The 11,556-nt window shown below is 32.5% G+C and overlaps 1 long non-coding RNA gene and 6 other non-coding genes across 7 annotated transcripts; all 7 read right to left on the bottom strand.

Annotated features, from left to right (window-relative positions):
* Window positions 1-6,970: 6,970 nt before the first annotated feature.
* On the bottom strand, window positions 6,971-7,102 carry LOC131640964 (small nucleolar RNA snoR80). Its single transcript, XR_009295394.1, has one exon. It is a non-coding gene; the product is annotated as a small nucleolar RNA snoR80 (small nucleolar RNA).
* Window positions 7,103-7,158: 56 nt separating this feature from the next.
* On the bottom strand, window positions 7,159-7,255 carry LOC131640967 (small nucleolar RNA Z152/R70/R12). The gene has a single exon (XR_009295397.1). It is a non-coding gene; the product is annotated as a small nucleolar RNA Z152/R70/R12 (small nucleolar RNA).
* A 906-nt stretch (window positions 7,256-8,161) lies between these two features.
* On the bottom strand, window positions 8,162-9,483 carry LOC131640957 (uncharacterized). Its single transcript, XR_009295390.1, has 2 exons — window positions 9,159-9,483; window positions 8,162-8,510 (listed from the first exon to the last, which is right to left on the bottom strand). It is a non-coding gene; the product is annotated as an uncharacterized LOC131640957 (long non-coding RNA).
* LOC131640968 (small nucleolar RNA snoR80) lies at window positions 8,422-8,542 on the bottom strand. Its single transcript, XR_009295398.1, has one exon. It is a non-coding gene; the product is annotated as a small nucleolar RNA snoR80 (small nucleolar RNA).
* LOC131640966 (small nucleolar RNA Z152/R70/R12) lies at window positions 8,599-8,695 on the bottom strand. Its single transcript, XR_009295396.1, has one exon. It is a non-coding gene; the product is annotated as a small nucleolar RNA Z152/R70/R12 (small nucleolar RNA).
* On the bottom strand, window positions 8,769-8,854 carry LOC131640965 (small nucleolar RNA R11/Z151). The gene has a single exon (XR_009295395.1). It is a non-coding gene; the product is annotated as a small nucleolar RNA R11/Z151 (small nucleolar RNA).
* Window positions 9,007-9,104, bottom strand: LOC131640963 (small nucleolar RNA Z157/R69/R10). The gene has a single exon (XR_009295393.1). It is a non-coding gene; the product is annotated as a small nucleolar RNA Z157/R69/R10 (small nucleolar RNA).
* Window positions 9,484-11,556: the final 2,073 nt, after the last annotated feature.

The raw sequence follows: 11,556 nt of genomic DNA, 5'->3' as shown, positions 1-11,556 counted from the left end.
TTAACACCTCATTCTTACTAACATCACACATGGCCCAATACCATAAACCATTCTTTTCCAATTTATTTTCATAAAACCAAAATAAGTCTAATTATTAATTCAATTTTCAATTAAATTAGAAATTAAAATATACGGGTGTTAAAACTCTCCCCCACTAAAAGAGTTTTCTTCCTCGAAAACATACTTCAATCAAAGAGTTCCAGATAGGAGTCTTTCATCTGACCTTCCTGCTCCCAGGTAACATTTCCATAGTCGATCCTCAAAATTCATCTGACATAACCAACATAAAGCACGCCTCATGCATTCAATCTCAGCTCTTACGTCACATTCGACCACCCCAAAGGTGTACCACTCGCTATATTTCCAAAAGGTTAATGACAATGAAACGTCGAGGTGCGACCCATACAATACGCCCAATAACTGAATAATATAATTACACAATCCGTGGTATGATCACACCTAATCAACACTGCAGTAATGCATTCCATCTACCGAACGTATCAACCTTAGACACACTTTTCCATTTGAGTGATAAAATAATACTTACACTTTTCACCAACTGCTTCCTTCAAGAAAACTCAATACTCGGACTCCTCGTACCATTGAATTTCAACTATCTGACTCCTCTCAAGTCACACCAGCAATTATCCAACACATTACATTCCGCTTTTGCTGCACTATTCTGATTACTCATTACAATCATCATCACCAATTAGATTTCTTAGTTTTTACCCAATTATGGCTCTCTTTACTCATTCATTCAAGAATAATTCTTTATCATACATGGTGCTAATCTACCACTTAGCAATACTTACTCGCACTCAAAAACAAATTCCTGAGTTACTACATCTATTAAAACATTCCTACCATCGGAACGAGTACACACAAGTAGTTAAAATCACACTCATCAGCCTCAATATACCATTGCTTACAAAATAGCTCAAACTGAGTCTCACTATTCTCTAAGAATTAAATCAACTTCGTCCTTCATAGAGTATAATTCCTCATTATATCTGGAAATCTACAATAACACCTTACAACAGCACAAAATTATTATAGCATCATATAGTATCAACTCATCGTCTTAACTTCTCCGAATACATACTCGTTAACTACGTACAACCATAATAACATATTCATCATTTCGGCAATTATTCAAAAGAGTTGTAATTCTTCGGCACGGCATCCTTATATCCACTAGATTCTAAATCCAACATATAGATCAATACATATTCTCTACGTAGGCTTCCGACATATTAATTCCTCACTGCCCACGAGCAGTACTCATAACACTATTTCACATCACACTTTTGTTGTGCGACTCTGATTACCCGTCTTAAGTCATTGTCTAATATGTTACACTCTTTCATATTCACTTCTTCATAAGTTCCCACAACATGGTGAGTGATTATTCTCACGGATTGGTATTCATCACATCTTATATCATTAAGGTAACAAACAAGCTCATCCCATCTATATGATTTCGTCTACTACCAACAAGATATTTAGGGTGATCAAGTCCTAAATTTGTCAATAGATAGTCAACAACCATATTTAAGCATAAACTATCGTTACTACATAACAATGTCCTTTCTGAGTTTGCACCCAAACTCATTAACATCGTCATAGCCCAATAATTCACCTTGAGTCTTTACAACTCGCACACTTCCCTCTCATTGGATCCTGTCGGTGAGACACCAACATCCAAATATTTTACACAATCCTCTTCATAGTCACTTAGCATCACACACTTGTTAAGTACTTCCAAACTTCATAATCACTAATATACTCGTACATTACTATTCATCTCGTTCCAAATCAAAATCCTCATCTTAGCAAAAGACCGCGACAACATTCATAACTCATGGTTTTAATCTAAATCCCATGACATCTTTTGCATCCAAATATCATTCCACTCAGAATCTCAACAAAGTCTTCCTCACATCAATATGTGTTAGAAATTCTCTACAATTCTTCTTTTATACATGGCGTTACTTTGACATCACAAATACGACTTCAACCGTTCTAAAGTTTATTTCACCTTTACTACTAATTCACTTCTCACTAAAATCCATTGGAACTCAAATCATCTTTATTACCGAACATCTCATCAACTTATTCATCAACAACATGTTCTACTCAACTTCGTTTCAAACCATCGCGGTAATAGCCATTGCTATTCAATAAGGTTCACGCTTCCTTAACTGACTCCAGAATCTCTCCTCATAGGAACACCTCTATTGTATTTATAACTCTCCCATAAGGTAGAGCATAATCTCACCTCTTCGTAGGTTCAAACGACTCATTAATCCGACACTCGGAACTCAAGATATGAATTTTCCAACGTTATCTGAAATGCAACATCGACATCATGCAGCGACACTCTATACGATATCTCCAAAACCCCTCAAATTTTACACTTAATTTCTAAAATTTCTTCCCAACAAGCCTTTAATTATTCTTTCAATCCGCTAAACTCTGACACTGACGCCTCGTGCGGTACCAACGGACAAGTCTACTTCTAAGGACAAGTGTAACCGTAACTTCACCTCTTTCCACATCGTCCTGTCACAATTAAATATGTTACAGCTGATGCAATCATTTTTATAACAAAGTTCATCTCCTTAGCTTTCTGACGCTTCAAACGGAACTCAAATCGGATGTCCAGAACTCCAGTTATGAATTTTCGAAGTTTCATAAAGATTCAACAACTTTCCTGCGTTTTTCTTACGGAAATTCTACTCCAAAACTCATCCTCTTCAAATCAATCACATTCTAAACAGCCCCTTATCATATCTCTTCGCTTCCAAACTTCTTAAAACTTAAGCAACACATTCCATCGCCGAAGTTCGACTTTTGAAACATCACGACAGCAATCCTCTTTGCAAACTTGCAACTGAACCTCTTCCGAGAAGCAAGGCTTCTCCCCCACTTCGCTCAAACCAACTCCTGCAACAAAACAAACAAGTATCGACAGTGATTCGCTCACATGTCGCATACCAAGGGATAATACGCGCACAGTATTCAACTGTCGCGCAACTCAATTGACTCGACAATTGGCCGGGCAGACCGACCTGCTCTGATACCACTATTGTAACACCCTTCTAAACCCCGCGGCAATTAAATAAATATTTCAGAGTAACATGAAACAAGGGTGCCACAATTCATTTTTAAAATAAATATCATATGTCATTGTCATGCGTTCACTGAGGATATTCATCATAATACATAATAATCCATGTTAATACTGCGGAAATTAAATCATACGGATAAGTTCAACATCTTTTAAAACTTTATCCTTCAAACTCAAACAAACAATTAGAGTTATAAAACATAAACTCAAAACATCATGTTCCCCAGTGTTACACTATATCAGAGCATGACACCTGACGCTAAACAAAAACGCACTGACTCATGAGCTAATCTTCACCAAGTCGGAAAGCTGCTACCTCAATCTGAAAATAACAACATGTAAGGGTGAGTCTCATCACAATTAACAAATATTATTGCATCGTATATAATAACACATCATAGTTATATTATTCACCCAATTGTATCATATTCAGACAATTCAACATCATACAACCAACACATCATCAATTCATAACACTGAAGCACATTCAATCATGTTGTGAAAATTCATGCATATGAATGAAGTGACACTATGCATGTGGTACCAAACATCATCAATGGTAATAACCCACCGACTGATCCAACATCATCAAGATACGGCCCTGCCAGTACAAATTCCACACAATGGGAATTATGCCCTTCACTGAATCCACAACATCATCTGGATTCAGCCCTCAACACATGATTATGAATGAATGCAAACATATATGAAACATACTTATACCATCGTCAAGTCTATGAGTAACATCATTCAATACTCAAACCATCATCATCATCATTATCATCAAAGTATGTTTATATACATTAGCATCATTCAAATACAATCAATCATCATCATCATTAAGAACATATATGTATTCACATCTTCCAACAGAAATCAATCATCATTATACAATTCTCAACAATCATCACATAATCATGTTTTCAAACACATCTTATATTGTCACATTTCATCATATATGTCAACAATACATCATCCATCAAACTAACAAAATATTCACATCATACTCATATCTTCGCATAGAGTCTCTCATAAAATTCACCATCCAATCAAACAAATCATCATACGACTCATATTTTAAACATAGCATGTATCGTCATATCTCATTGTATATGTCCACAACACATCATTCATCAAAACAAGAAAATCATGGTTTAAAATACTCAAAAGTTACACCTCATTTCATCATTTAAACACATAGGTTATTTTATGAGGTTCATCATACTCAAAACGGCACTCTAAACAGGCCAACGGTTCAAAAGATACATCATTTTCAAGTTTGGAAAATTTCTGCACAGTAAGGTCCGCTCAGCGGACCACTAGCGACCTTTGACAGAAGCAAACTAGGTCGGGTCCTCCGCTTAGCGGACCCCCCTCCGCTTAACGAACGTGCGATTTTGCAGATTCTCAGGTCTGCGACAGACCCTGCGATCTCACATTCTAAGTCCAAAATCTATTCTAAACATCATATACAGCCAAATAATCATCAATTGCATCATCATACATCATTATACATCAAAACAACACATTATTAACCAATAATCTATGCAATTTCATCAATTATAACCTCCCTAAACCTAACATATAATTCAATTAACCTATACAATATTCCTATTCAATGTTACCATCCAAAACACGATAAGAAATGCTAACCAGAGAGTTCCCCCTTACCTTAGCCAAAGGTTATTGATTGGTCCTCTTCCTCTTTGTTCCTCTTCACGTATCAGCTTTTCAATCTCTCGTCTCCTCCGCTATGCTTTTCATGTTCCTTTTCCTTTCTCCCAATTTCCTTTTTTTTCTTCTTATTTTATGGAAATAACATTAAATTAGAAATGGGCTTTACTAACTTAACACCTCCTTCTTACTAACATCACACATGGCCCAATACCATAAACCATTTTTTTCCAATTTATTTTCATAAAACCAAAATAAGTCTAATTATTAATTCAATTTCCAATTAAATTAGAAATTAAAATATACGGGTGTTACACCAAGGTTGCGCCATTGCTTTTTTTTAACCCTTTTTTTTCTACATCCCTCCTCATTGGTTGATCATGGAGAGCAAGTCATTATGGCGTTAAAAGGAAATGCCAACTCTTACCACTTGAATATAATTCATGCACTTTTGCCAATACATCATTCTTCGAACACTCGCTTTTTTGCATACGCTTAACATTCGAGACCGAGAGGTGGAAGAAGTTCTGGATGTGCAGTTTATTGCAGTGCTGAAAATTCTGTGACAGTCCAAGATCCCATCAAAAATCAAAATCTTTAGATGGCGTAGAATGATTAACAGGCTGGCCACGAAACATCAATTGGCTAAAAGAAACATTATTCACAATGAAGTCAACAAGGTATGCATAATGTGTAACTCTGTTAATGAAAATTGAGACCATCTGTTTTTTATTTGCAATATGTCAAAGAACATTTAGAGGTATGTGAGGTATGTAACATTGTGGTTAGGAATGAATGATTTTGATTTTGCAATTTTTAGCATAGCAGTTTAAAAAAGAAGACGATCTTTGGAATGTTTTGGATGGCAACTGTCTGGTCTATTTGGTTAGCCTGGAATAACTCAATTATTAGAGGAACTCCTTGTGTTTTAGATGATATTTTATATTACATTAAGTCTATCTCCTAGTCATGGCTGTCCTTGGGGAATAGGAGGACCTTGTATGTTGAAAGATTGCAAGGATAATTAGTAGAATTTTAGGTGTTAAAGAGTTATGAGTGAGATTTATTTCACTAAAAATTAATTTAAGACTACAAGCAAGAATTAATTGAAGGCTAAATAGATAAATTAAAGAGAAAAAATGAATTTTTTTTTTCAAATCAAATGATCCAATGCTTTATTTATAGACCCAAAAAATTATGAATTTTGATAAAAATAAAATAAATAATTGATTTTCTAAAAATAATTAACTCTAAATAACTAAGGTGGATAAAAATATAAATAATCACTTAATAAAAGGATAATTATAGTGTATATTGTGTGGTTAATGGGATCCATTTTAAAGTTTCATTGTGTAATTAGTGTATGGATATTTATAAGGATAATTATAGTGTATATTGTGTGGTTAATGGGATCCATTTTAAAGTTTCATTGTGTAATTAGTGTATGGATATTTATAAATTTGAAATAGGTGGTTTAAACAATTAAGTGTGAAGTAATATATTATATTAAGTGAAGTCTATTTATACCACCAAATTCGGTGGTATGAATGCTCTAAGTAGCCCCATACAGGAAAACCCAATGGACAATAAGATGATAATGTGAAAGCGTCTTTGTTAAATCAGTTAAAAATAGAATCAATCGTTTCTTTGTGCAAAGAATCACTAAAAAAGTAGGCAAAAGGTATTCAATTATCAGAATACATAAAAAGACATAACTCACATCAAAATTCAATGAGGAACCAAATACATTAATACATTCTACCGTGTAATTATGTTCATTATTAACAAAGTTAAGAATTTCAGATTGCAATACCTAAACAAAAAAATGGGTACTTCTCTTCCATCTAGTCTCTAGTCTCATTTTGAATCTAAAGGTAAATTATTTAAATTAAGAATCACCATACAACCCTACAGTGTTGTAAAGTTAAATGTTCCATCAACACATACAAATGTATAATAAAATGTATAAATGCGGTTTAGATAAATATCAAAACATTCACAACAATATTCTTCAATATACTTTGAGAAGATTGGGAGGTAACCTAAAATCGACCAAGAGCTTGTGGTTACAGAAATTCCAGAGATAAACAGATAAGCAAATCAACAATTTAATGTCTGACAATAATATTTTAATTACAATAAATAAAGTGAGAATCTGATGAAGAATGTATGAGGCGTTTCCAAGACCAAATGGCATTGAAGAAGCCATCAATCAGGATCACCACACAATTGATTTGGCGTCCGAGGCTCCGAGCCATTACACTGAAAGTAACAATTTTATCCTTCAGAATTGGTAAATGGACGCAATACAATCACTAATAAAAAGAGATAATTTATAGACTAAATAATTAAGTGCTCAGTGGAAGGAGAAGTCGTTTTGAAATTAGGCTCACGGTGAAACCACTGCCCATAAACACTTCCTTGGTGTTTTAATCTCATCATACCACCAATAAATAGATCAATTATTCAGTTAGAATAAATTATCATAACACAGAAAACACAGTAATTTTGATAAAATTTACATAGATCAACTGCTTTAAGAATAACAGTGGTGGTTCCTTTATCTCCTCGAGTAAATTGACTTTCTCATGCTGTAGGATAATTTTTCCATTCCCAGTGCATGCAATCAATACTCCCAATCATCCCCGGGAACCCCGCATTTCATTTACATGCAGTATTCTTTGCAGGTCATCTTGAGTAGGGCTCTGAGATACACTGGCTCATACAATTGTATGATTCCTTTAAAAAATCTACGCAAGCACTATAATGTTGTAGTATCTCCTATTTTAATGTATTCATCGACCGCATCGGCCGCCACATCATATGCTAACATTCGCATGGTCGTGGTACATTTTGCTAATGGAGATATACCTTCTTTTGTGGTTGCGTCAACTCTTAGGGTGAAGTAGTTGTCACTGCTAGATAGTTCCCCAACGATCCTAAGGAACACATGTTTTCGCATTCGAAATCGCCGACAAAACATTGCATCGTCATTAAGGTGAAAGGATAATTAGTAAAATTTTAGGTGTTATTATGGTTGGAATTTAAAGCAAAGCCAAATAACTTCTCTGAAGATGTTAGACCCAGACACAAAGTATTTCACTCCCTTGATCTCATTTTGAGTCTAAAGGTAAATTATTTAAATTAAGAATCACCATTAATATATAGGAAACAAATTGACGAAACAAATTGACAAGAAAGTGAAGAATGCTTATGTGTAAGCAAAATAGATTAATATTCTCTCTTATTTTTTTTCGTTGTTTTATTGACCTCCAAATCATATTAAAATGAATAAACATTCTTGCATTTCTTGAAATTGAACCTTCCTACAATTTAGCATTACTCTAATATATATAATAATTAAACAACTCTATAGTGTCATTAAGGTTAAATGTTCCATCAACACATACAAATGTATAATAAAATGTATAGATGCGGTTCAGATAAATATCTATACATTCACAACAATATTCTTCAATATACTTCGAGAAGATTCGGCGGTAACCTAAAATCGACCAAGAGCTTGTGGTTAAATACACAGAAATTCCAGATAAACAAATCAACAATTTAACAATAATATTTTAATTTAAAAAGATAAAATGACAACTGATGAAGAATGTATGAGGCGTTTCCAAGACCAAATGGCATTGAAGAAGCCATCAATCAGGATCACCACAATCAATTTGGCGTCCGAGCCATTACACTGAAAGGAACAATTTATCCTTCAGAATTGGTAAATGGACGCAATACAATCACTAATAAAAAGAGATATTTTATAAACTAAATAGTTAAGTGCTCAGTGGAAGGAGAAGTCGTTTTAAAATTAGGCTCACGGTAAAACCACTGCCCATAAACACTTCCTTGGTGTTTTAATCTCATCATAGCACCAGAACATAGATCAATTGATTCAGTTAGAATAAATTATCATAACACAGAAAACACAGTAATTTTGATGAAAAAAAGGCCTCAGTGTGTGTAACAATCAGATCCTTGATTAAAAATCTCACTGAAATCCGCTAAGATTAAATATATTATCATCATAAGCCTCATTAATTTTTAAATTTATTAAATATTATATAACTAAGAAAGAGAAAAAAAACAAAAATTCAATGAAATTGGGAAGATAATGAAGTGTGCTCAGACAGCCAAGGGTTTGTAATCAAATTAAAACAAAATTCAATGAAATTGGGAAGATAATGAAGTGTGCTCAGACAGCCAAGGGTTTGTAATCAAATTTCCGGGTGAAGATTCCCAGATCATAAACTCTAGTCCACAAATGTATCATCACCGCACAATATTTAACATCAAATACACAAAAACAATAACAGAATAAATCGAAACGAAATCTTACAGAAAACAGAAATTCGGAACTCGAAATCCCAGATCAGAAACTCTAGTACACAAATTCTATAGTCACTGCACAATATTATACCACACAAAACAGGTAGAGGTTAAAAAAATTATACAAAATCATTGACAGAAGCGCAAGAAAGGATGACGATGACCCTAAACCAACCGAAAACCAGTATATGACCTGAACGAATGAGTAATGAAGATGAGGTTGGAATATATATTGGTAGTGAAGTGTGTGGCAATCCCTCAAATTAGGTTTCGGTACTCATCAGTGGGCTGGATCTTATGATTCAAATCCAAGGCCCACCTAACTAGAATCACTTGAGGAATTTACCTAGCACCTCTAATCTTGCACCTCGCACTCCATATCTATTATAAAAATGACAATTGTAATCTTCTAATAGTTTATCTTTTACAAAATCTATTATTCTATTATATCTATTATAATCTATTATCTATTATATCTATTATAATATATTATCTATTATATCTATTATCTAGTATATATTATGGGCCCGTTTGTTTTGACTTTTTTTAAAAATGATTTTTATAGTATTACAAAATTTTGTGAAAAAAATTTTTACAAAGAAACTTTTTATAAAAACTTCAAATGAAAAATTTGTTTGAATAGTTATTCTTAAAATGTGATTTTAGGTATTTCATCTATTTATGAGAAAAAAATTTAGATATCAAAATTTCAAAAAATCACTTAATTTTGAAGCTATTTTAAATAGATTTTCATAAAAATAATTTTTGAAATACAACTTTTTGAAAAAATTGCGATTTTGACTAAGTTTTAGTCTTCAATAATTTATGTTTATGTTCTAGGATGTCAAAATTAGTCTTTCATTTTAGAAAAAACGAATATAAAAAAACTTGTAATATTTTGAAAAACGGTTTTGAAAAATCTATTTTCAAAAATACAAAGAAAAAATCCAATTTTTTAAAGCTGAAACAAACAGGCCTCTCACAAAAGAACTAATTTTTTTTTATTTCATGAGTAAAAAAGACTATTTGCAAAATAACTTAATATTATTGATTTATTTCATGGGTAAAAAAGACTATTTGCAAAATAACTCAATATTATTGATTTAATATTTATTACGGGTGATGTGTCACCCTCTTATTTTTTCGTAGTATTTTATGATTATTTTAATTTTTATAAATCAACTATTTTAACAATTTTTATCTATTCCACTCAGTGTTTTAAAAACTTGACCGGACCGGCCGGTCAGACCGGTCGAATCGAAAACCGGCCAGGTAATCGGTCATGTTCAATTGCTGGATCATATATGTCATTGAACTGGTGTGAACCGCTAAAACCCGGCGGTTTTCATGAGCCGGTGGTTTAATTGCATTTTAACAAAAAAAGGTTATTTAAAAAATTAAAACGACGTCATTTTGATTATTTTAATGAAAAATAAAATTAAAAAATAAAAGAACTTAAATAAAAAATAAAAAATAAAAAATAAAAAATAAAAATAAAAATGTTGCGGAGGGTTGACTTTGTTGTATATGGTTTTGATATTGAAGAAGGAGATCCCAACATTTAAACCATTTTCCTTCCTTTAAATTAAATTTAGTAGACAATAAAATTATTTTGTTATAAATTATTTAATTATATATTATTTAAGTAGATTATATTGCTATTAAAGTTTGTTTGCAGTTCTACTTTATAATTTTGTACTATTTTATCATGTGTGATATCTATGTTTAAAATTTGAATTTAAATTATGAACTTATAAATTTATTTATGACATGATATTTTCAAAAACTTTAAGTGCTAGTTATATTTTATAGAGACTAAATCATTCAGTTTGACATGTTTTATACCTATATAATTTTGTTATAACGACCGGTCTATTGAACCGAGTTATCCGGTTTAATCCGGTTTAGTCATGTGGTTCGACCAGTGACCCAGTGATTCGACCAATAAACCAGTGACCCAATACCCTCACCAATTTGATGTTCAGTCTGGTTTTTAAAACACTGATTCCACTAATTATTATTACACTAATTAATAGATTTGAATTTGAATAGTCTAAACCTAATCTGTATAACTTTATTACAATTCAACGTATTGAAAATATATCGTTACATAAATTAAAAAGCCACTTTTCATTTTCCAATTGAAAATTAATTCTCTATCTTCAAAGCATTTAATAAAAATTTAATAGTCATAGCCAACCTTGCAAATACAAATCAAGTGCTCACCCTTTAAAGCATAATTCACCGATGCCTAAAACAACTCATCTGCTTTCTGTTGTACCCCAAAATTTTCCCTCCTAATTTAATTCTAATTGGCTTAATGTTTTACAACCATTCGCATCTTTAGTTATCAATAAAGTCATGCATTCATCAATAAGTTGAAAATAAGATCGAGGATCGTGGACGTA

Source organism: Vicia villosa, unplaced genomic scaffold (genome assembly GCF_029867415.1).
Source record: "Vicia villosa cultivar HV-30 ecotype Madison, WI unplaced genomic scaffold, Vvil1.0 ctg.003425F_1_1, whole genome shotgun sequence".
NCBI classification, from domain to species: Eukaryota; Viridiplantae; Streptophyta; class Magnoliopsida; order Fabales; family Fabaceae; genus Vicia; species Vicia villosa.
This window is presented reverse-complemented; position numbering and strand designations above follow the sequence as displayed.